Below are 26630 nucleotides of genomic sequence, written 5' to 3'. Positions count from 1 at the left end.
AAGGGCATTTTGCACGCCTAAATGGAGCAGGAATGTTAAAGTCCTTGACCCCTCAGGATCTGTGGATCCCACAGGATCCCCACCTACCCCACCTCTTCTTTTCTCCTCTTCACACCTTTCCATAACACTCTTCCTCAAATACCCTTCACCTATCAAATCTTTCCCTCTTCCCCAAATACCCTTCACCAATCACCTCATTCACTTTTTCCCAAAACACCACCTACCTTCAAATTCAAAACTCTTTTTCCCTCCCAAACCCAACCCCAAATACATGAACCAAGCCTTCCTCCACTCCTATATATACCCCTCATCACTCCTTCAATTTCACACATCACAAACACCTTATACCCCTTGGCCAAACTCACCCTCACCCTCCATATCCTCCATTTTCTTCTTCTTCTCCTTCATTCTTTCTTCTTTGCTCGAGGATGAGAAAACACTTTAAGTTTGGTGTGGTAAAAGTATTGCTTTTTGTTTTCCCATAACCATTTATGGCACCTAAGGCCGGAGAAACCTCTAGAAAGAGAAAAGGAAAGGCAAAAGCTTCCACCTCCGAGTCATGGGAGATGGAGAGATTCATCTCAAAGGTCCATCAAGACCACTTCTATGAAGTTGTGGCCAAGAAGAAGGTGATCCCTGAGGTCCCTTTCAAGCTTAAAAGGAGTGAGTATCTGGAGATCCGACATGAGATTAGAAGAAGAGGATGCGAAGTTCTATTCAACAAGTCGGAATCTTAATGGTTCAAAAGTTCTATGGAAACGCATGGATCACTAGGAACCATGATCAATGTATGAACCAGAATCCAAAGAATTGGCTTACAATGGTTTGGGGGAAATACTTAGATTTCAGTCCGGAAAATGTAAGGTTGGCGTTCAACTTGCCAATGATGCAAGAAAATGCACACCCCTACACTAGAAGGGTCAACTTTGATCAAAGGTTAGACCAAGTCTTCATGGACATATGTGTGGAAGGAGCTCAATGGAAAAGTGACTCAAGAGGCAAACTGGTTCAATTGAGAAGACCGGACCTTAAGCCTGTAGCTAGAGGATGGTTGGAGTTCATCCAACGCTCTATCATTCCTACTAGCAACCGATCCGAAGTAACTATGGATCGGGCTATCATGATCCATAGTATCATGATTGGAGAGGAAGTAGAAGTTCATGAGATTATACCTCAAGAACTCTACAAGGTGGCTGACAAGTCCTCCACTTTAGCAAGGTTAGCCTTTCCTCACCTCATTTTGTCACTTCTGTAATTCGGCTGGGATTGTCATAGAGGGAGACATCCTCATTGAAGAGGACAAGCCCATCACTAAAAAGAGGATGGAGCAAACAAGAGAGTCCACTCATGGACCTCAACAAGAGCATGAGAAAATTCCTCATCATGAAATCCCTGAGATGCCTCAAGGGATGCACTTTCCTCCACAAAACTATTGGGAGCAAATTAACACCTCCCTAAGAGAATTAAGTTCCAACATGGGACAACTAAGAGTGGAGCACCAAGAGCACTCCATCATTCTCCATGAGATTAGAGAAAATCAAAGAGCATTGAGGGAAGAGCAACAAAGGCAAGAAAGAGACATAGAGGAGCTCAAGAGCACCATTGGTTCTTCAAGAGGAAGAAGACGCCACCCTCACTAAGGTAGACCCGTTCCTTAATCTCCTTGTCTATTTATTTTTTTTTCTGTTTTCATTCTCTATACTTTATGTTTATTTATGTTTGTGTCTTTATTACATGATCATTAGTGTCTAGTGTCTATGCCTTAAAGCTATGAATGTCCTATGAATCCATCACCTTTCTTAAATAAAAAAAAAATGTTCTAAAAGCAAAAGAACAAGAAGTACATGAATTTCAAATTCATCCTTGAGATTAGTTTAATTATTTTGATGTGGTGATAATACTTTCTACTTTCTGAATGAATGCTTGAACAGTGCATATTTTTGATAGTGAAGTTTATGAATGTTAAAATTGTTGGCTCTTGAAAGAATAATGAAAAAGAGAAATGTTATTGATAATCTGAAAAATCATAAAATTGATTCTTGAAGCAAGAAAAAGCAGTGAAAAACAAGGCTTGCGAAAAAATGGCGAAAATAAAAGAAAAAAAAAGAAAGAAAAAGAAAAAGCAAGCAGAAAAAGCCAATAGCTCTTTAAACCAAAAGGCAAGAGCAAAAGGCCGGTAACCCTTTAAACCAAAAGGCAAGGGTAAAAAGGATCCAAGGCTTTGAGCATTAATGGATAGAAGGGCCCAAAGGAATAAAATCCTGGCCTAAGCGGCTAAACCAAGCTGTCCCTAACCATGTGCTTGTGGCGTGAAGGTGTCATGTGAAAAGCTTGAGACTGAGCGGTTAAAGTCGTGATCCAAAGCAAAAAGAGTGTGCTTAAGAACCCTGGACACCTCTAATTGGGGACTCTAGCAAAGCTGAGTCACAATCTAAAAAGGTTAACCCAGTTATGTGTCTGTGGCATTTATGTATCCGACGGGATCGACCCTTACTCATGTAAGGTTTATTACTTGGACGACCCAGTACACTTGCTGGTTAGTTGTGCAAAGTTGTGAAGAAGAATTGAGATTATGATTGTGCGTACCAAGTTGTTGGCGCCATTGAGATCACAATTTCGTGCCCCAGGCAGCTGTGCGTACGCACATGCAGCCGTGCGTACGCACATGCAGCCGTGTGCATGCACACGTTTCTGAGCTCATCTACTTTGATTCTTCATGTTTCCTCCACTTTGCATGCTCTTCTTCTATTTTCTCCAACCCATTCCTACCTTATACACCTAGAATCACTCACAAACAATATCAAGGTATCGAATGGAAGGCAAACGGAATAAAATAGATTAAATTAAGCACAAAAGAGCACATTTTCATAATCAAGCGCAATTTGGAAGGAAAGTTCAAAAGCATGCTATTCACGGAAATAAGTGCAAGTTTATATGATGAAAATCCATCCAATTCTAACCAAAAATCATCATCAAATATGGATTCATCAATTTTTCCACACTTAAACACGAGCATGTCCTCATGCTAAACATATTCAAAGGAGATATATGAAAAGGATAATGACTTATGCTATATACTACTTAAATGCATGCAACTATCCTAAGATGAATCACCGAAATTACTATGATGAGAGTTGGTAGAAACCAACCATGAAATTCCAATCCATCACAAGAAACTATCAGGCCAATGTAAAGAGTTCACGCACTAGGATCAATGTCCAAATAATTGAATTGAAGTTATCAAAACTATCCAATTAAACAACTTGCAAGAAGATGCTATACGAGGCGTAAGAACATAGAATTGAGCGATTGAACCCATCATCGGATGTGTATCCACTCAATTCGCTCAGTGTTTAGGGTTTAACCACTCAATTCTCCTATTATCATGCTTTTCAAAGATTTGCAAGTCATCTAACAATCAACTAATATTTAATGCATGAATAATAAGTATCATGAGGTCTTTAGAGGGATGTAATGGGGCTAGGGTTAGTGATAAACCACTATTTTATGGTTTATCTTGTGCTAAATTGAATGGTTTTTATCAAGTCTTTGTACACTTATTCATATAATTTGCATGGTTTTACAAATCCTTCCTAATTTTGTGATATAGTTGAAAACATGTTTCCTCAGCCTTTAAACTGTCAATTTTAATTACCCTTTATTACCATTCGATGCCGTGATCTGTGTGTTAAGTGTTTTCAGGCTTTCTAGGCCAGGAATGGCTTAGAGAATGGAAAAGAAACATGCAAAAGGGGAAGAAACGCGAGAAAATGAAGTTTTGAGAAGCTAGCAGCGACGCGTACACATGGGCGACGCGTACGCGTGACTAGCGCAGAAGACAAGCGATGCGTACGCGTGACTAACGCGTACGCGTGACAAGGAATTTTGCCAAGCGACGCGTACGCGTGACTTACGCGTACGCGTGATATGTGCCACGTGCAGAAATCGCAAAAAGCATTGGGAGCGATTTCTGGGCTCCTTTTTGGCCCAGTTCCAAGCCCGAGAACACAGAATAGAGGCTGCAGAGTGAGGGAATCATTCATTTATTCATACAATTTTCACACATATAATTTTAGGTTTTAAATGTAGTTTTTAAAGAGAGATGCTCTGTCCTCTCTCTAGATTTTTGGATTTTAGGTTTAGCTTTCTTAATCTCAGATTTCTACTTTCGTTTAATTTAGTTTTCTTCTATTCTTATTATTTATAGCACTTTATTTTATCTATTTCCCTTGTGATTTATTTATTTATCCACTTTAGTTTATGAATTCTCAAGTTAGGTTTTCTATTTAATGCAATTTGAGGTATTTCACGTTTATGGCTTCTTCCTTTATTTGTTGTCATTGATGCTTGCAATTGGTTGTTTATATTTAATATTCCTTGCTAGTTTTCTCTGTTTTTATGTTGTGCCTTCCAAGTGTTTGATTAAATGCTTGAAAGGATGTTAGAGTAGATTTTTCTCCTCTTGGCTTTGGTTGAGTAATTGGAGACTCTTGAATTATCAAACTCTTTTGTTGATTGATAATTAGAAGTTGCTAATTGATTTGAATGCCATTAAAGCTAGTCTTTCATCATGATTTGGCTAGGAACTGTGGAATCAGGTTAATTTATCCACTTGACTTTCCTTCATAGTTAGAGGTTAACTAAGTGGGAGCAATGGACAATTCTCATCATAATTGATAAGGATAATGAGGATAGGACTTCTAGTTCTCATACCTTGCTAAGAGCTTTATTAGCTATTAGTTTCATTCTTGCAATTTACTTTAATTGTTCCTTATTCAAAAACCCAAAAAGATACTTTTCCATAACCAATAATAACTACACCTCCCTGCAATTTCTTGAGAGACGACCCGTGGTTTGAATACTTCGGTTATTACTTTTATTGGGTTTGTTACTTGTGACAACTAAATTTTTGTATGAAAGGATTCTTTGTTGGTTTAGAGACTATACTAGCAACGAAAATTTATTGTGAATTCTATACTAGCAAAAATCCGGTCGTCAAAATGGCACCGTTGCCGGAGACTTACAAACGTGTGCCTTATTATTGGTTATTGTGAATATTGTGAATAATTTTACTTTTTTGTTTCTTTGTTAGTGTTTTTAGTTTTAGGAGTTTATTTTCATTAATTTTTATTAGTTTTTATTTCTCTTGCTACTATGAATTCTCACCCCTTTGGCTTTGAGTTTGGTTACAATAATATTTTAGGAAGAGGAGATTACAATGAAAGCTTGGATCAAGGATGGGACAATGAAAGATGGGAGGAGACACAAGGATTTGATTAACCCTCTTGGCAACAACCACCTCCAAGTTACTATCAACAACCATTCTATGATGCGTACTAAGACAATGATTATGGTGGACCGCTTCGTGACAATCAACACCCACCACAAAATACCTATGTACCCCCTCCTCAACATAATTTTGAACCACCATACTCACAAGCCCCTTTCCACCATTCACCTCCATATGACCCTAACCCTTATCCACCATACCAACCACCATACGAATCATATGCACCATACCCAGAACCACCACCTCCATATACACCATGTTCATATCCATCAAACCAAGAGCTATATGATCCTAATCATGTTATCCAAGCGGAACAAGAGTCAAGGGATCATCTCAAGGAAACACTGGATCGATTTCAAGCAACCCTTCATCAATTAGAGCAAGTGGGAAGCCGGAAAGCACACGAAGCTCTCATGGCTAAAGAATCTCAATTTGAGAGCTAGTGCACGGAATTATGATCACACTTTTCATAACTCCGGTAAAACTAACCAGCAAGTGCACTGGGTCGTCCAAGTAATAAAACCTTACGCAAGTAAGGGTCGGTCCCACGGAGATTGCCGGCTTGAAGCAAGCTATGGTCATCCTGTAAATCTCAGTCAGGTGGATTGAATTGGTTATGAGTTTTGATAATTGAAAGATAAATAAAACGTAAATTAAAATTAAGATACTTATGTAATTCATTGGTGGAAATTTCAGATAAGCGTTTGGAGATGCTTTGTTGCTTCTGAACCTCTGCTTTCCTATTGTCTTCATCCAATCATGCGTGCTCTCTTCCATGGCAAGATATATGTTGGTGGATCACCGTTGTCAATGGCTACCATCCGTCCTCTCAGTGAAAATGGTCCAGGCACGGTTTCTGTACGGCTAATCATCTATCAGATCTCTCGTCTCGGATGAAAATTATTAGGCACAGCTACCGCATGACTAATCATCTGTCGGTTCTCACTTGTGTCAGAATAGGATCTCTCTATCCTTTTGCACACTGTCACTGCGCCAAACATTTGTGAGTTTGAAGCTCGTCACAGTCATCCCGTCCCAGATCCTACTCGAAATACCATAGATAAGGTTTAGACTTTCCGGATCTCAAGAATGCTGCTAATTGGTTCTAGCCTCCACCACGAAGGTTCTAATCTCACGGATTCAAATGCTCTGTTGTCAGGAGAGGCAAGTCAAATCTGTGGATCAGAGACCCAAAAGATTATATTCCGGCTGTCGTCCAATGACTACGTTGAACATCATGTAGACCACTTGTGGTTGTCAGGCACGCGGATCTTGGCTAAGCGAGTAACGACAATAGTGGGTTATTGTCACGGGTCACCCCTTCATTCTGACTTAACTGAATTAAGTACGAGAGTATATCTTGGAGAAGAAGTAAGCGTGAATTGAAAGAGAAACAATGGTACTTGTATTAATTCATGAAGAACAGCAGAGCTCTGCACCTTAATCTATGAGGTGTAGAAACTCCACCGTTGGAAAATACATAAGAGAAAAAGGTCTAGGAATGGCCGAATGGCCAGCCTCCTAAATGTAACATATGGCAAAAACTCCCTCAATACAATAGTAAAAAGTGCTATTTATACTAAACTAGTTACTAAGGATTACAAAAAATAAGTAACTAAGTGCAGATAGTGCAGAAATCCACTTTCGGGGCCTACTTGGTGTGTGCTTGGGCTGAGCATAGAGCTTTACACGTGCATAGGCCTTTTCTAGAGTTAAACACCAGATTGAATGCCAGTTTGGGCATTTAACTCCAGTTCTGGTGCCAGTTCCGGCGTTTTACACCAGAAAAGGGTCTCTGGATGGCGTTTAAATGCCGGTTTGGGCCATCAAATCTCGAAAAAAGTATGAACTATTATACATTGCTGGAAAGCCCAAGATGTCTACTTTCCAACGCAATTGAGAGCGTGCCAAATGGGCTTCTGTAGCTCCAAAAAATCCACTTCGAGTGCAGGAGGGTCAGAATCCAACAGCATCTGCAGTCCTTTCTCAGCCTCTGAATCAAACTTTTGCTCAGGGCCCTCAATTTCAGCCAGAAAATTCCTGAATTTACAAAAATACACACAAACTCATAGTAAATTCTTGAAATGTAATTTTTGCATAAAAACTAACAAAAATATAATAAAAAGTAACTAAAACATACTAAAAACTACCTAAAAAGAATGCCATAAAGCGTATAAATTATCCGCTCATCACAACACCAAACTTAAATTGTTGCTTGTCCCCAAGCAACTTAAAACAAAATAAGATAAAGAGAAGATAAAATACAATAAATTTCAAAATATCAATGAAACTTAGTTCTAATTAGATGAGGGGGACTAGTAGCTTTTTGCTTCTGAACAGTTTTGGCATCTCTCTTTATCCTTTGAAGTTCAGAATGATTAGCATCCATAGGAACTCAAAATTCAGATAGTGTTATTGATTCTCCTAGTTTAGTATGTTGATTCTTGAACACAGCTACTTTATGAGTCTTGGCCGTGACCCTAAGCATTTTGTTTTCCAGTAATACCACCGGATACATAAATGCCACGGACACATAACTGGGTGAACCTTTTCAGATTGTGACTCAGCTTTGCTAGAGTCCCTAGTTAGAGGTGCCCAGAGTTCTTAAGCACACTCTTTTTGCTTTGGATCACTACTTTAACCACTTAGTCTCAAGCTTTTCACTTGGACCTTCATGGCACAAGCACATGGTTAGGGACAGCTTGATTTAGCCGCTTAGGCCAAGATTTTATTCCTTTGGGCCCTCCTATCCATTAATGCTCAAAGTCTTGGATCCTTTTTACCATTGCCTTTTGGTTTAAAGAGCTACTGGCTTTTTCTGATTGCTTTTTCTTTTTCTTTCTTTTTTCTTTATTTTTCGCCATTTTTTTTCGCAAGCTTTGTGTTTTTCACTGCTTTTTCTTGCTTCAAGAATCAATTTTATGATTTTTCAGATTATCAATAACATTTATCTTTTTTCATTCTTCTTTCAAGAGCTAACAATTTTAACATTTATAAACTTCACTATAAAAAATATGCACTATTCAATCATTCATTCAGAAAACAAAAATTATTGCCACCACATCAAAATAATTAAACTATTTTCAAGATAGAATTCGAAATTCATGTACTTCTTTTTCTTTTTTAGAAAACATTTTTCATTTAAGAAAGGTGAAGGATTCATGGAACATTCATAGCTTTAAGACATAGACACTAAACACTAATGATCATGTAATAAAGATAACAACATAGACAAAACATAAAGTATAAAAACCGAAAATAGAAAAGAAAATAAAAAAGGAGATTAAAGAATGGGTCCACCTTAGTGATGGTGGCTTCTTCTTCCTCTTGAAGAACCAATGGAGTTCTTGATGAGGGACTTCCTCATGCTCTTGTTGAGTTCCATGAGTGGGCTCTCTTGTTTACTCCATCCTCTTTCTAGTGATGGGCTTTTGATATGAATCTCTCCATCTCCCATGACTCGGAGTTAGAAGCAACTGCCTTCTCTTTCCTCTTCCTAGAGGTTTCTCCGGCCTTAGGTGCCATTAGTGGTTATGGAAAGCAAAAAGCTGAGCTTTTCCACACCAAACATAAAAGTTTTGCTCGTCCTCGAGCAAAATAAGATAGAAGGGAGTAGAAGAAGAATGATGCAATTAATTTTGAAAACTTGTTACTGTATACAAGAGAAATTAAAAAGAGTTGAAAAGAATTTGAAAAGATATGTATGTTTTGAAAACGTTTTGGAAGGAGTTGGAAAGAATTGAAAAAGAATTAAAAAGAATTGGAAAGATTATTAATTTTTGAAAATAGAAATTGAAAGATGAACGTTTAAAATATGTTTGATGCAAAAAATTATGAATTAAAACATGAAAAATTGAAAAAATTTGAATTGGAAACAAAATTACCTCCCTTGTGTCATCCTGGCATTAAACGCCCAGAATGCTATCCATTCTGGCGTTTAATGCCCACTTCACTGCCTCTTTGATACCCTGGCTAGCGTTAAATGCCAAGAATCCTTCTTTACTAGGCATTTTTCTAAACGCCTAGGATGCTGCCACTTCTGGCGTTAAACGCCTAGAATGCTGCCTGCATGGGTGTTAAACGCCTATTCTGCTATCCTTACTGGCGTTTAAACGCAAGTAAGCCTGTCCTCTGATGACAAGTCATCTTAGCCTAGTTTTACTAGTCTATTTCCTTTGTTTTTAATAGGTTTTATGCACTTTCTTGCATTGTAAGTTAGCAATTTGGAGTGGAATTGCATGGTTTCTTTGAATCAATCAACCACCCTTTAATTGATACAAAATCATGAAGTTTAAACTAAAATTAATTGGTTTTAAATGAATTTTAAGCTTTGTGAATTTTGTGATACTTTGATTGGTTGTTTTGATTACTTGTAGGTGAAGAAAAGAAAAAAAATAAGAAAAGCGTAGCCTAAGGAGCATGATCTAAGCAAAGAAAGAAAGCGTGGTACAAGGAAGAGAAGCATGGCTCAAACAAGTACAAGCGTGGGTGCAGTCAAGAAACAAGGGCATAAAGCTCTTGTCAAGAGCATTAAAGCTCTTGTGGAGAGCTTTCCTTCAAATAATCAGAAGCTAAGCTCTTGCCAAGAGCTTTATAAAAAGCACATGGAAGAAGGAAGCAAGGCAAGCTCACATGCAAAGCTCTTGCCAAGGGCTTTGCCAAGAGCTTTTTCGGGCATTCCAAGGGAAAAATCAAGGAGAAAAAGCTCAACTATGCACTCACCAAGACTTGAACCCATGACCAAGGGAAGGGGGTCAGCGCTATTCCACAAGGAAAAACAAGCCAAAATTGGCTTGTTTTCATTCAGTAAGGTTCGAACAGGGAGCATCAAGGAAGCAAGGCCTTGTGCGCCACTCACTTGCCAAGGAAAATGGCCAGCAACTTCCTTCACCAAGACTCGAATCGGACACCTCAAGGAAGGGAGATTTTGGGCGCTACTCTTGTGCCAAGGAAAATAGCCACCAAGTGCTTCACCCAAGGCTTGAACCAGGGACCTCAAGGACAAGTAAAGCTCTTGCCAAGAGCTTTTAAGCTCTTGCAAAGAGCTTTGTTCTCTTGTCACAAGGAAGAAAAGGCGCGCAACACCTAAACAAGGAAGGGAACCAAAGCTCTTGGCCAAAGCTCTTGCCAAGAGCCGAACCTTCCCTAAGGAGGTGCACCATGGGCTGAAATTTGAACTAAAAATCCAAATTAATTTATTTCTTCACCAATTATGAGATCCCACACAAATTCTTAGATCCACATTAGGAAGTGTATAAATAGATGTTAGTTAGATGTAAAAAGGACTTTTTACACTTTTTAGTTTTACTTTTCTTCTCTTACTTTTGGACCTTTTGCTTCTTTGAGAATTTTCATCTTTTGTAATTTTGAGAGTTTTACTTTGAATTTGGATTTCTGAGAACTTGGAAGGAGAATTGATCTCTCTTCTTCTTGGTTCTTACTTGAGCACTCTTTACTTCTTGTCTTGGATCATGGGTGGAGAATTGAAGAAATTCTGTTTCAATCTCACCTTGAGATCTCTTGTTTAATCTTTCTGCATAATTTAATTTCTGTTTACTGCTTTCACTCTTCTACTACTTTTGCAACTTACTTTTCTATTTCTTTTACAATTGTTCTTGTTAGATCAAGGAAGAATTTGCAATATAGACTTGTTTTCTAGTCTTTTTCACTCCTGAGATCTTCAAGTTTTCTTTTAATTTCTGCAATTGAGCTAGATTTACTTTCTATTTTATTTCCTCAAGCACTTCCACTTGTCTGTTTATTGCAATTTACTTCTGCTTATTTAAATTCTATAATCCCAACTCCCAATCCCTTTTATAATTCCAGCAATTTACATTTCTTGCACTTTAAGATTCAGTTATTTACATTTCTTGCAATCTAAGTTTCTGCAATTTAATTTACTTGTTCTTTAAGATTCAGCACTTTTATTTTCTGTTCTCTTTAATTTACTGCAATTCTTCTCTCTCCCTCTACAATTCATGCAATTTAGCTTCTGTCAATTATAAACCACTCAACCAATACTTGATTCGCTTGACTAAATCAACCACTAAACTAAAATTGCTCAATCCTTCAATCCCTGTGGGATCGACCTCACTCATGTGAGTTATTATTACTTGATGCGACTCGGTACACTTGTCGGTGAGTTTTGTGTTGGATCATTTTCCACACATCAAGTTTTTGGCACCGTTGCTGGGGATTGAATTAGATTGACAATGATTAAGTGAGGTGGAGGTCTAGATCAAGCACTTTTTCTTTTCTGTTTCTTTATTTTTTTACTAACACACTAACTGTTTGAATTTTTGCTTAAGCCAACTAACATTTCACTTTAGCAATGGATTGAAGTGTTATTGCCTTTCTGGTGTTGTGTGATTCGTATGCTTTGGTTGTATGTCAGGTACAAAGAGAGTTATACCCACTTTTTGCGAACAAGACGAAAGAACCCTCAGGAGATTAAGAAGAGCTGAAAGAGGGAAAAACATTGTTGGAGAAGAGGATTCAGAAGAAGAGTTCCAAGATATGGAGGAACATTTAACAAATCCTCCAAATCCACCAGAAGGAGCAGCCAACAACAACAACAATCCACCACAAAGAAGAGTTTTGGCTTCCTACACTTTTGCAAATCCTAGACATTGTGGGAGTAGCATTCTCACCCCAAATGTTAATGCAAACAACTTTGAACTGAGGCCACAACTCATCACCTTGGTTCAAAACAGCTGCTCATATGGAGGAGGGCCACTTGAAGATCCAAACCAACACTTATCCACTTTCCTGAGGATTTGTGACACTGTTAAAACCAATGGTGTGCACCCTGACATCTACAAGCTGTTGTTGTTTCTATTTTCTCTCAGAGATAAGGCCACTCAATGGTTAGAGTCATTCCCAAGAGACAACATCAACAACTGGGATGACCTCGTGAGCAAGTTTCTCGCCAAATTCTATCCACCTCAGAGGATTATTAGATTGAAGACTGAGGTACAAACATTCACACAAATGGATGCTGAACCTTTGTATGAGGCATGGGAACGATACAAGGCTCTAATCAGGAAATGTCCTCCTGAAATGTTTAATGAGTGGGACAGATTGCAGAATTTTTATGAAGGCTTAACATTGAAATCTCAAGAGGCATTGGATCACTCAGCTGGAGAAAGGCAACGCCAACCATCACAAAGGAAAGGAGTGATGGAGTTGGAAGGAGTGGACTCAATCTTAGCTCAAAACAAAATGATGCAGTAGCAAATTCAACAACAATTTGAGCAAATGGCCAAGAGGTTCGATAGCCTCCAAGTTGCAACAGTAATGACAAGCTAACCATCAACCACATGGGGATAAATGAAGAAACTCAAGAGGACCAACAGCAGGAACAAGTCTAGTATATGCACAACCAAAATTCTGGATCAAATGAAGTTTATGGTGATACTTATAACCCATCCTGAAAGAACCACCCAAACCTCAGATGGGGAGACAACCACAATCAAACTCAACAGCCATGGCAAAGGAACTCAAACCAAAACAATTGAAAAAACACTAACCACAACAACCAGCAAACCAATAACTAAAACACATACAGAAAACCATAAAATACTTATCCCAACTCTAACCATCATCCATCCAATAACCAAACCACCAACCAAAACATTTATCCTCAACCCTCAACACCCCACAACCAACCAATCTCTCAAGACTCTCAAAGGATCACCAACTTGGAGATCTTAATGGATAAAATGATGAAGCACCAAGAGATGACAATAAAGAACCAGGAAGCATCCATGAAAAATATGGAGAGGCAGATTGGACAGATCTCCAAGCAAATTGCCATGGAAAGACCATCAAGCTCACTAGCAAGCGACACCATTCCTAATCCAAAAGAGGAGTGCAAAGCCATATAGCTAAGGAGTGGAAAAATATTAGTGGAAAATAAAGGAGCAACTAAGAAGCCAAAGGAACATGACAAGAAACAAGGTGAAAAAGAGGAAGCCAATGATGAGGATGTAACAGCAAGCAAGAAAACTTCAAAGCAGGCTCAAGAAAAGGAGGAACAACCAAAAATCTCAAGAAAGGGGAAGGAAGCAATTGAAGAGCCAACTAAGGACTACAGACAGGAAGTAAACTTCACACCTCCATTGCCATATCCCCAAAGGTTCAACAAGGAGACTAAGGACCAACACTTCCCAAAATTTCTTGAAATCTTCAAGAAATTAGAGATCAACATACCCCTGGCTGAGGCACTTGAGCAAATGCCCCTATACGCCAAGTTTCTGAAGGAGCTTATTAACAAGAAGAGAAGTTGGCAAGAGAATGAAACTATACTGCTCACTGAAGAATATAGAGCATTAATCCAGAAAGGACTTTCCCCTAAACTTAAAGATCTTGGAAGCTTCTTTCTACCTTGTGCCATTGGTAGTATGACCATCAACAAGGCAATGTGTGACTTAGGGGCTAGTATCAATCTGATGCCCTCCTCTCTGGTGAAAAATCTTTGCATAGAAGAAGTGAAACCAGTAAAGATGTCTTTAGAACTGGTGGACAAATCAGTGATATGCCCCAGGGGTGTGATTGAGAACCTTCTAGTCAAGGTAGACAAATTCATATTCCCTGTGGATTTTGTGGTCTTAGATTCAGATGAGGATGAAAGTGATTCCATTATACTGGGGAGACCATTCTTGGCCACTGCTAGAGCCATTATAGATGTAGAACAAGGAGAGTTAACCCTCAGAAAGCATGATGAAAGCATCACCCTAAATGTATTTCCAGAAACACAGCTCATTGATGAAAAGAAGGACTGCATGGAAATTGACAAGGAAAATTTGCAGTGGAAGGAAGGAATCAACAAGACGATCAGTAGTTACCTTCCAAAGCAAGAAATAGATAAGACAGTAGGGCAAAAAGAAAAAGAGACTGTGCAGAGTGATAAAGAAATTCAAGAAGACATTGAAGTGTTAGCAATTAAGAAAAAAAATCTCAAAGTGAAGCCTACTGTCAAAGAAGAAGGATCAACAAAAAGAAGGAAGAAAAATAAGAACAAAACTAAAAAGGGTTGGAAGAACAAAAAGATTCCAACAGAAGGATTCTCAAAAGGTGATGAAGTGCAGTTGATCTATCAACAACTGGGCACAAACCAACAGACTGATGACTACTTTACTGTCAGCAAAATACTCTCACTGGAGCATGCTGAAATTGAGCACCAATGAACAAAGAAGAAGCTCACAGTCAGGGGGGACAAGCTGAGACACTACAGTCATCAACCACCATAAAAGAGGGGTTCAATGTCAAACTAGTGACAATAAAGAAGCGCTTGTTGGGAGGCAACCCAACCTGAGGTAGTTTTCTTTCCATAGCTATTTTAATAAAAAAAGTTAATTAGCTTTATCTATATTGCAAGAAGCTAAGTTTGGTGTTGCACACCAAAACAATGTAAGGGAGAATGAAGGATTCTAAGTTTGGTGTTCCACCAAAATCTCATCATAAAACGCATTCTCACCCTCTGCATAATGCTAGCTTCAAGCATTTAGATAAACTAGATAACTATTCCACTGTTTCATAGTTTTTAGTTTTGCTACCTTAGCTAGGAAAAAGGATTTCATAGATAGTTAAATTGTTGCATGAGAAATATTGACAAGAAACTAAGTTTGGTGTTCACACACCAAAGTAAGTTTAAAAGACCACCAACAAGCTTTGCAGATTAGCCGGATACCTAAAGGGGTTGAAAAGCAAGCAACTTTTGAGGAGTATGCAGGAAAATAGCCAGAATTTGAAGATAGTATGCAGCATGACTCAAAAGAGACACAACAGAAGGAAGAATGAAAAGCTTCAACCCTAACAGGTTGTATTCACACTTGATCCTTGTTTGTGGAGAAATGTTTTAAGTCAGGAAGTCCTTTATGTCTGACTAAAGTGTTTATTCAGTTGCAAGTGAAAGTTTTTAGCTTAAAGGTTATCTGCATAATAATTGTCATCCTTCATTTGCTTAAATTTTGTTTTGTTCCCCATGCTGTTTGAATAAAAGAGAGATGTTTGATTTAGAAAAGTAATTGTTCAATGTTGCAAAAGTTAGAATGAAAGTTAGTGGTGGTATGTGTTTGATTCAATTGATAGCTCACAAAATAAATGCTGCATAATGACATGTTACTTGAAGTTTAAGCTAGTTTGCTGCTATGATCCTTCAATCAATGAAAATCCCTTGAAAATAAACCAAAACAGAAAGAAAAAGAAATAGAAAAAGCCAAAAAGTGGCAAAGAAACAAAGAATAAGGCTAGACACCAATAGCTTGGACCCTAGGACATATGCCTGTGGTGTTTGTGTATTAGGATATGCTTGGACAAGTAAGTTCTAAGGAGTATTTCAAAACTTGGCCACTTAGATCAACTGATTTGGGATTGCCAACTGAAAGTCCACAATAAAGAGCAACCTAGCTACAAAATATTTAGTTATCCAAAGAGATGCTGGGCATCAATGATCCTAGGAAGAAAAAGGTGAGCCATGTGTCTGTGGTGAAGAAATGTTGAGTATAATTAAACCAAAGGCTACTGTAACATTTGCCACCAAGCCTTCAATAAGTAATAAGCTCTCTAATGCAAAAGAAAGAAAGGAAAAGCTAGCAAGGGAGTAAGCAAAAAGTAAGGCATTGTTGTGATGCCAGGGCATTTTGGCAAGTTTCACTGATCTTTTCTTTATGGTTTTAAGGTAGTTTCATGCAATTTCTTAGGAAATAAGCAAGTTTTGGGTAAATAATCACTTACATCTTGATTCAAGCAAACATTGTGAATTTTACATGATTTCATGAGAATTATGCATGAATTAAAGGACAAATTGAATGATGCATGTCTCATAACTTGGATTACAGCTTTGATGCACTTTATTGCTTGATTTCAGGACAACGGAAGCAAGGAAGAACCACGTTAGTAGCCCCGTTAGTCTAGCTAACGTGACCACTAACGTGGAATGAAGGCTAGCTTGCAATGTTAATGAGAAAAGTGATTGCCAATAACGCCTTCGTGAGCCATCATAGCCCACGTCAGTTGCCACGTTAACTATGTTAACGTGGAAGCAAACGTGGAAGAGAAGTAGAACTCCAACGTTAGTGGTAAAAGTAAGTGCCACTAACGTTCCAAAAGGGGCAATTGGCCACGTTAAGAGCCACGTTAACTTAGTTAACGTGAGCTCTAACGTGGAAGAAGAAGATGATGCCAACGTTAGTGACACTCACCTTTGTCACTAACGTTGGCATCATCTTCTTCTTCCACGTTAGAGCTCACGTCTCTTGGCAAGAGCTTTGCATGTGAGCTTGCCTTGCTTCCTTCTTCCATGTGCTTTTGATAAAGCTCTTGGCAAGAGCTTTTAAGCTCTTGCAAAGAGCTTTGTTCTCTTGTCACAAGGAAGAAAAGGCGCGCAACACCTAAACAAGGAAGGGAACCAAAGCTCTTGGCCACACTAACGTTGAAGTTAACGTGGACCACTTTGGGTTAGGAACGTTAGTGAAAAAGGTGATTGTCACTAACGTTCTCAACCCCACATTTTCACTTAACGTTAATGCCACTAACGCCCTAAGCTAAAGTCCCTGCCTACTTCACACTTTCTCTGCAAGTAAAGCTGAGCCCACTGAAGAAGATAACTGCTTCAACTCAAGATCCAAAGGCCCATATCCAAGACTTGAAGAGCCAACTAGAATATTAGAAAAATAGTATAAATAGGGAGAGCTTTGAACTAGAAAGGAGCTTTTGGATGATTAGAATTACTCTCTGTATTTTACTTTCTCTGCATTTCTAGTTTAACTTTCAGAATGTACTCTCCATCTTTGCTTTCCATTCCCAGAGCTATGAACAACTAAACCCCTTTCATTAATTTACTTCCTGTCATTTATTTTCTCCTATTTACTTTCCCGCCAGTTAATTTCCTGAAATTCTCAACTCACTTTCTGCTTAGCTCAACTAGAACATTCTTCCAATTAAAGTTGCTTGACCAATCAATCCCTGTGGGATTCGACCTCACTCTACTGTGGGTTTTTACTTGATGACAATTCGGTATACTTGCCGAGGGAGATTTGTTAAGGGACAAGTTTCCATGCATTAAGTAGCAGCAACCTTAGTGAATCTTTGAAGAAACATATCTTATGTAACAACAAAGAATAAATGAGCTACTATTGATCTGCATGAAATCCCATGAACTTAGTTCAACTATCTACTTAATAAGGACATGTATACTACTCTATTTCATTCTATCTTCTCTTATGTTTTATGCTTGCTTGGGGACAAGTAAATTTTAAGTTTGGTGTTGTGATGACAAGTCATCTTAGCCTAGTTTTACTAGTCTTTTTCCTTTGTTTTTAATAGGTTTTATGCACTTTCTTGCATTGTAAGTTAGCAATTTGGAGTGGAATTGCATGGTTTCTTTGAATCAATCAACCACCCTTTAATTGATACAAAATCATGAAGTTTAAACTAAAATTAATTGGTTTTAAATGAATTTTAAGCTTTGTGAATTTTGTGATACTTTGATTGGTTGTTTTGATTACTTGTAGGTGAAGAAAAGAAAAAAATAAGAAAAGCGTAGCCTAAGGAGCATGATCTAAGGAAAGAAAGAAAGCGTGGCACAAGGAAGAGAAGCGTGACTCAAACAAGGAGAAGCGTGGGTGCAGTCAAGAAACAAGGGCATAAAGCTCTTGTCAAGAGCATTAAAGCTCTTGTGGAGAGCTTTCCTTCAAATAATCAGAAGCCAAGCTCTTGACAAGAGCTTAAAAGCTCTTGCCAAGAGCTTTATCAAAAGCACATGGAAGAAGGAAGCAAGGCAAGCTCACATGCAAAGCTCTTGCCAAGAGCTTTACCAAGAGCTTTTTCGGGCATTTCAAAGGAAAAATCAAGGAGAAAAAGCTCAACTATGCACTCACCAAGACTTGAACCCATGACCAAGGGGAGGGGGTCAGCACTATTCCACAAGGAAAAACAAGCCAAAATTGGCTTGTTTTCATTCAGCAAGGTTCGAACAGGGAGCATCAAGGAAGCAAGGCCTTATGCGCCACTCACTTGCCAAGGAAAATGGCCAGCAACTTCCTTCACCAAGACTCGAACCGGACACCTCAAGGAAGGGAGATTTTGGGCGCTACTCTTGTGCCAAGGAAAATAGCCACCAAGTGCTTCACCCAAGGCTTGAACCAGGGATCTCAAGGACAAGTAAAGCTCTTGCCAAGAGCTTTTAAGCTCTTGCAAAGAGCTTTGTTCTCTTGTCACAAGGAAGAAAAGGCGCGCAACACCTAAACAAGGAAGGGAACCAAAGCTCTTGGCCAAAGCTCTTGCCAAGAGCCGAACCTTCCCCTGGGAGGTGCACCATGGACTGAAATTTGAACTAAAAATCCAAATTAATTCATTTCTTCACCAATTATGAGAGCCCACCCAAATTCTTAGATCCACATTAGGATGTGTATAAATAGATGTTAGTTAGATGTAAAAAGGACTTTTTACACTTTTTAGTTTTACTTTTCTTCTCTTACTTTTGGACCTTTTGCTTCTTTGAGAATTTTCATCTTTTGTAATTTTGAGAGTTTTACTTTGAATTTGGATCTCTGAGAACTTGGAAGGAGAATTGATCTCTCTTCTTCTTTGTTTTTGCTTGAGCACTCTTTACTTCTTGTCTTGGATCTTGGGTGGAGAATTGAAGAAATTCTGTTTCAATCTCACCTTGAGATCTTTTGTTTAATCTTTCTGCATAAGTCAATTTCTGTTTACTGCTTTCACTCTTCTACTACTTCTGCAACTTACTTTTCTATTTCTTCTGCAATTGTTCTTGTTAGATCAAGGAAGGATTTGAGATCTAGACTTGTTTTCTAGTCTCTTCCACTCCTGAGATCTTCAATTTCTCTTTTAATTTCTGCAATTGAGCTACATTTACTTTCTGTTTTATTTCCTCAAGCACTTCCACTTGTCTGTTTAGATCTACTTTACTTCAATTCACCTTTTACTCTTCTGTTTATTGCAATTTACTTCTGCTTGTTTAAATTCTGTAATCCCAACTCCCAATCCCTTTTATAATTCCAGCAATTTACATTTCTTGCACTTTAAGATTCAGTTATTTACATTTCTTGCAATCTAAGTTTCTGCAATTTAATTTACTTATTCTTGAAGATTCAACACTTTTATTTTCTGTTCTTTTTAATTTACTGCAATTCTTCCCTCTCCCTCTACAATTCATGCAATTTAGCTTCTGTCAATTATAAACCACTCAACCAATACTTGATTCGCTTGACTAAATCAACCACTAAATTAAAATTGCTCAATCCTTCAATCCCTGTGGGATCGACCTCACTCATGTGAGTTATTATTACTTGATGCGACCTGGTACACTTGCCGGTGAGTTTTGTGTTGGGTCGTTTCCACACATCATCCTCCAGGGTGTGCTATTTTTTATGCTGTTTTTGATTCCGCTTTAATTCTGTAGTTGTTTTTGTGACTCCACATGATCATCAACCTAAAGAAAACTTAAAATGGAAATGGAAAACTGGTAGCACAAATTGCGAATCACACTTTTCACAACGCGTACCACTGACCAGCAAGTGCACTGGGTCGTCCAAGTAATACCTTACGTGAGTAAGGGTCGAATCCCACGGAGATTGTTGGTTTGAAGCAATCTATGGTTATCTTGTAAATCTTAGTCAGGAAGTCAATTATGTTTATCAATTGAATTGTGAGTAACCAGTAGAGCATAAATTAAAAGTTACTTGTTGTGCAGTAATGGTGAATATGTTGGAGTTTTGGAGATGCTTTGTCTTCTGAATCTCTGCTTTCCTCTGTCTTCTGATTTACGCACGCACGTCCTCCTATGGCAAGCTGTGTGTTGGTGGATCGCCGTTGTCAATGGCTACCTTCCATCCTTCCAGTGAAAACTACGCTCACGCGCTCTGTCACAGCAAGGCTAATCACCGGTTGGTTCTCGATCCAGTTGGAATAGGATTTACCGTAATTAGTTTCTTTTTTTGTATTCTATTGTACTCCTTGGGTATGAACCTTGCAGCTTTATAGTTTGCAATATCGGCAAACCATGGTGCTTCCTGAATGGCAAATAGATGCTCATCAGGGAATGTCTCAGAGATCTCAATGAAGGGGAGGGACGTCCCTTCCACTGGCTCTATTCGGGACAGATGATCAGCTACTTGGTTCTCTGTCCCTTTTCTGTCTCTTATTTCTATATCAAACTCTTGCAGAAGCAACACTCATCTTATGAGCCTAGGTTTTGAATCCTGCTTTGTGAGTAGATATTTGAGAGAAGCATGGTCAGTGTACACAATCACTTTTGATCCTACTAAATAGGATATAAACTTGTCAATGGTATAAACCACTGCAAGCAGCTCTTTTTCTGTGGTTGTGTAATTCAGCGCCTGAACGCCAGAAATGTGCCCCTGTTGGGCGTTCAATGCTGGATTCTGCCCCATTTGTGGCGTTGAACGCCAATCTTGCCTTGTTTCTGGCGCTGAACGCCAGTTTTGGGCATGGTCTGGGCGTTCAGCGCCAGCCTTCCACCCATTTTCTGGCGTTTTAGTGCCAGAATTATTTTTCCCTGGGCTCTTACTGTCCTCAGGGGAATCTTTGGTGGGGTGCTCATTTCTTGAATTTTTGATGCCTTGAGGTGGGTTTTTTAATGTTTTCCCACTTCTTAATTGAACTGCTTGGCATTCTTCTGCTATTTGCTTTGATAGCTGCTGCTTTGTTTGCTCAAACTGTTCTTCCATATGTATATTAGCTATCCTTGTCTCCTGTAACCTGTTTTTGAATTCAGCTAGCTGCTTTGTTAAAAAATCTAATTGCTGATTGAATTCAGCAGCTTGTTTTACAGTACTGAATTCAGCAGTTACTGTTTTAACCTCTTCATTCATGGAAGGGTTGCTGCTTAGATACAGATGCTGATTCCTGGCAACTGTATCAATGAGCTCTTGAGCTTCTTCTCTCTGTCTTCTGATTTACGCATGCACGTCCTCCTATGGCAAGCTGTGTGTTGGTGGATCACCGTTGTCAATGGCTACCTTCCATCCTTCCAGTGAAAACAGAAAAACACACAACTCATAGTAAAGTCCAGAAATATGAATTTTTCCTAAAAACTACTAGAAATAGACTAAAAACTAACTAAAACATACTCTAAACTATATGAAATTATCCCCAAAAAGCGTATAAAATATCCGCTCATCAAAAACAAATATCTATAAAAATAAATATAATTAAATAGCATTGGGTTGCCTCCCAATAAGTGCTTCTTTAATGTCAATAGCTTGACAGTGAGCTCTTAGAGAGCTTCACAGACACTCAGAGCATGATAGTGGCCTCCTAACACCAAACTTAGAGTTTGAATGTGGGGGCTCTGCTTGACTCTGTATTGAGAGAAGCTTTTCATGCTTCCTCTCCATGGTTACTGATGACAAGTCATCTTAGCCTAGTTTCACTAGTCTTTTTCTCTTGTTTTCATTTAGTTTTATGCACTTTCTTGCATTATAAATTAGCCATTTGAATTGGAATTGCATGGTTTCCTTAAATCAATCAACCACCTTTTAATTGATACAAAATCATGAGGTTCAAGCTAACTTTAGTTGATAATTAATTGATTTATAAACCTTGTGAATTTTGTGATACTTTGATTAGTTGTTTTGATTACTTGTAGGTGAAGAAAGGAAAAAAAAGGTGTGCCAACATTATGGAAGAAGGTTGCAAGAATGGGTTTGAAAAAATGGAATTCACGTTTGAGCTAACGTTTGCCTCAAACGTCAACTCAAACATGAGAAGCAGTTGAAGAACACCCTGGGGAAAAGCCAACGTTTGTGCCAACGTTTGCCTCAAACGTTGAGGTCAAACATTGGCTGAAGAATGAAGCTCCTGGGAAGGCAACGTTTGCGCCAACGTTTGCCTCAAACGTGAGGTCAAACGTTGGCGCCAAAGAGAAGAGAAATGGCATCCCTGGAGGCAGCAACGTTTGAGCCAACGTTTTCCTCAAACGTGAGGTCAAACGTTGGCTCCAAAAAGAAGAGAGTTGGAGCTCCTGGGCACAGCAACGTTTGAGCCAACGTTTGACTCAAACGTGAGGTCAAACGTTGGCACCAAACAGCATGAAGGGGCATACTTCAAACAAGAATAACTTGAGTTGTAGATGTCCAATTGAGGTGATTCTAAGTGGGTTAGAAAGCTGACATTCAGAGCTTTCCAACCATATATAATAGTCTCTATTGGGCACAAAATTGGCAACGCAACAAGAGGACAAAGTAGCCCCCAAGAAGCATACAAAAAGGGAGGTCCACGTTTGAGCTCACGTTTGACCTCAAACGTTGAGCCAAACGTGGAAGACAACACACGGCCTAGCTGCATAATGCCTCACTCAAGTAACGTTTGAGTCAACGTTTGCCTCAAACGTTGGCTCAAACGTGAATGGTTCATGGCCCGGTTCACTAATGAATTTCTTCCCAACACCAAGAGCAATCAACGGAGGCTACTATCAACCCAATTCCATCAAGACTAAAGGCCCAATTCAAGGCTTAATGATGATTTGAAGAAAGTGTATAAATAGCTTAGGATTTGAAGTTTTTAGGGAGCTTCCTTTTTAGAATTTTTAATACTTGCAGTAGAGAGCTTTTGGGTTTTGAGCTATTTGGAGATTCTGAGTCTCGGAGAAGGAAAATTGAATTCTCTTCCTCTTAGTTTTCTTGTTTTCAATTTCATCTTACAATTGTCTTGAGTCTTGGGTGTTGAAGAATTGAGGAAATTCTGTCTCAATCTCACCTTAAGATCTCTCTGTTTTCTTTACTGCATTCCTTTGAGAAATCAATATTTGAATCCTTTTCTTCTACTGCTTTATCTTTACTTTTCTTGCAATTAAATTCTAAAATTGGATCTAGGAAGGCATTGAGATCTAGACTTGGTTATCTAGTCTCTTGGGTCCTGAGATCTGGAGATTCTATTTTAAGTTTCTCTGTTGAACGCTTCTTCAAGCAATTTACATTTTCTGTTTGAGATCTACTGCAATTAAATTCATCCTTTACTTCCCTGCTTGTTGTAATTTACTTTCCTGTGTTTAATCTCTGCAATTCCACATCCCTAACCCATTTACAATTCAAGCCATTTACATTTCTTGCACCTTAAGATTCAGTCATTTACATTTCTTGCAATCTAAGTTTCTGTAATTTAATTTCTTGTTCTTTAAGATTCAGCACTTTTATTTTCTGTTCTCTTTAATTTCTTGCAATTCACCCACTCCTTTTTACACTTCAAGCAATTTAGTTTCTGAAATCATACCTCACTCAACTCAACACTTGATTCGCTTGACTAAATCAATCACTAAACTAAAATTGCTCAATCCTTCAATCCCTGTGGGATCGACCTCACTCATGTGAGTTATTATTACTTGATGCGACCCGGTGCACTTGCCGGTGAGTTTTGTGTCGGATCGTTTTCCGCACATCAAGTTTTTTGGCGCTGTTGCCGGGGATTGAAATAGATTGACAATGATTACGTGAAGTGGAGATCTAGATCAAGCACTTTTTCTTTTCTGATTCTTTAATCTTGGACTAACCCACTAACTGTTTGAATTTTTGCTTAAACTAAACTTCATTCTAGCAATAGATTGAAGTGTTATTGTTGGTGTTTCTTTTGTTTTGTTTGTATGTCAGGTACAGGGAGATCCATTCCTGTTTTATCTGAAGCTGACCAGAGAACTCTTAGAAGGTTAAGAAGAGCTGAAAGAGGGAAAAATATTGTTAGAGAAGAAGAATCTGAGGAAGAATATCACGAGATGGAAGGAGATACATCTAATCCAGGAGGAGGAGTTAACAATCACCTACAACAGAGGAGAGTATTGGCCTCCTACACCTTTGCAAATGCTAGACATTGTGGAAGCAGCATTCTCACCCCTAATGTCAATGCAAATAACTTTGAACTGAAGCCACAACTCATCACATTGGTCCAAAACAACTGCTCGTTTGGGGGAGGACCATTGGAGGACCCAAATCAACATCTATCTACCTTCTTAAGGATTTGTGACATTGTCAAATCCAATGGTGTGAATCCTGAAACTTACAAGCTCCTGCTGTTCCCGTTCTCATTAAGGGACAAGGCCACACAATGGCTTGAAACTTTTCCCCAAGGAAGCATCACTAGTTGGGATGACTTGGTGACCAAATTTCTAGCCAAATTCTACCCACTCCAAAGAGTCATCAGGCTGAAAACCGAGGTGCAGACATTCACATAATTAGATGCCGAATCCTTGTATGAAGCATGGGAGAGGTACAAAGCCTTAATCAGAAAGTGTCCCCCAGAGATGTTCAATGAATGGGACGTGCTGCAAAATTTCTATGAAGGCCTGACATTGAAATCTCAAGAGGCATTAGATCATTCTGCTGGAGGTTCACTACAACTGATGAAAATTGCTGAGGAAGCCCAGAATCTTGTTGACATGGTGGCTAATAATCAGTATTTCTTTGCGCATCAAAGGCAACGCCAACCATCACAAAGGAGAGGAGTAATGGAATTTGAAGGAGTGGACTCAATCTTGGCTCAAAACAAGATGATGCAGCAGCAAATTCAACAACAATTTGAGCAAATGGCCAAGAGGATTGATAGCCTCCAAGTTGCAGCAGTTAACACAAGCCAATCATCATCCACATGGGGGCAAAATGAAGAGACTCAAGAGGAGCAGCAGCAAGAACAAATCCAGTACATGCACAACCAAAACTCTGGACAGAATGAAGTGTATGGAGACACATACAATCCATTTTGGAAGAACCACCCGAACCTCAGATGGGGAGATAATCACAACCAGAACCAACAACCATGGCAGAGGAACTCAAACCAAAACACTTCAAGAAACAACCAAAACCACAACCAGCAGCAAACTAACCAAAACCCTTACAAAAAGCCTCAAAACAACCACCCCAACCATTACCAATCCAATAACCAACTCACAAACCAACATACCCACCACCCACCATTCACATCTCACAACCCACCACAAGCATCAACTGAATCTCAAAGACTCACCAACTTGGAAACATTGATAGACAAAATGTGGAAACAACAGGAAATGACAACCAAGAATCATGAAGCCTCCATGAAGAGCCTAGAGAGGCAAATTGGGCAAATCTCCAAACAGATTTCTGTTGAGAGACCTTCAAGCTCACTGCCGAGTGACACAATCCCAAATCCTAAGGAAGAATGCAAGGCAATACAATTAAGAAGTGGAAGAACATTGATGAGCAACAAGGACACCACAAAGAAGCCTGTGGAAAGCAGCAAAAAGCCAACAGATACAGAGGAAGCCAATGATCAAAATATGGTGTCAAACAAGAACACAGAGAACCCCAAAAGAAAAGAAGACCAGCCAATCAATACACATGAGAGAGAGGAAGAAGCACAGAAAAAGGAGAAAGTCTTCATTCCTCCGCTGCCATACCCACAGAGGTTCAACAAAGAAACCAAAGATCAACACTTCCACAAATTCCTGGAAACTTTCAAGAAACTGGAAATCAACATTCCCCTGGCTGAAGCATTGGAACAGATGCCCTTATATGCCAAGTTCTTGAAGGAACTCATTAACAAGAAAAGAAGCTGGCTGGAGAAGGAGACTGTACTTCTCTCTGAAGAATGCAGTGCACTCATCAGAAAAGGACTCCCTCCCAAGTTGGAAGATCCAGGAAGTTTCTTCCTACCTTGTACCATTGGAAGTCTATTTATCAACAAGGAGATGTGCGATTTAGGAGCAAGCATAAATTTGATCCCATCCTCTTTAGTGAAAAAGCTTGGCATAGAGAAGGTGAAACCAATACAGATGTCATTGGAATTGGTGGACCAGTCAGTAGTACATCCCAAAGGAGTGATCGAAAACCTTTTAGTTAAGGTTGACAAGTTCATTTATCCTGCGGATTTTGTAATCTTGGAAACAGAAGAAGAAGGAAACAATTTGATTATCTTGGGAAGGCCATTTTTAGCTACCGCCAGAGCCATCATAGATGTAGAGCAAGGAGAACTAACTCTTAGGATGCATGAGGAAAGCATTACTCTGAAAGTGTTCCCAGAATGACAAAATTCTGAAGGAAGAAGCCAAGTCATCAATGACTGTTTCTCAAGGCAAGTAATCAACACTTCAGTAAAGCAGAAGAATGAACAGATGCAAGGAAAAGAAGGCACTCAAAAAGAAATTTGGAAGATAACCAAGAAGGAAAGTGCCACAACTAAAGCTACTGTCAATGAGGAAAGGTTAACCAGAAAAAGGAAGAAAAATAAGAAGAAGGCTCACAAAGGGTGGAAGAATAAAAAAATCCCAACAGAAGGGCTCTCCAAAGGTGACAAAGTGCAGTTAGTCTATCAACAACTGGGAGCAAGCCAA

This window comes from Arachis ipaensis, chromosome B04 (assembly GCF_000816755.2).
Source record: "Arachis ipaensis cultivar K30076 chromosome B04, Araip1.1, whole genome shotgun sequence".
NCBI classification, from domain to species: Eukaryota; Viridiplantae; Streptophyta; class Magnoliopsida; order Fabales; family Fabaceae; genus Arachis; species Arachis ipaensis.
The sequence above is the reverse complement of the archived record's forward strand: the minus strand, read 5'-3'. Positions refer to the sequence as shown.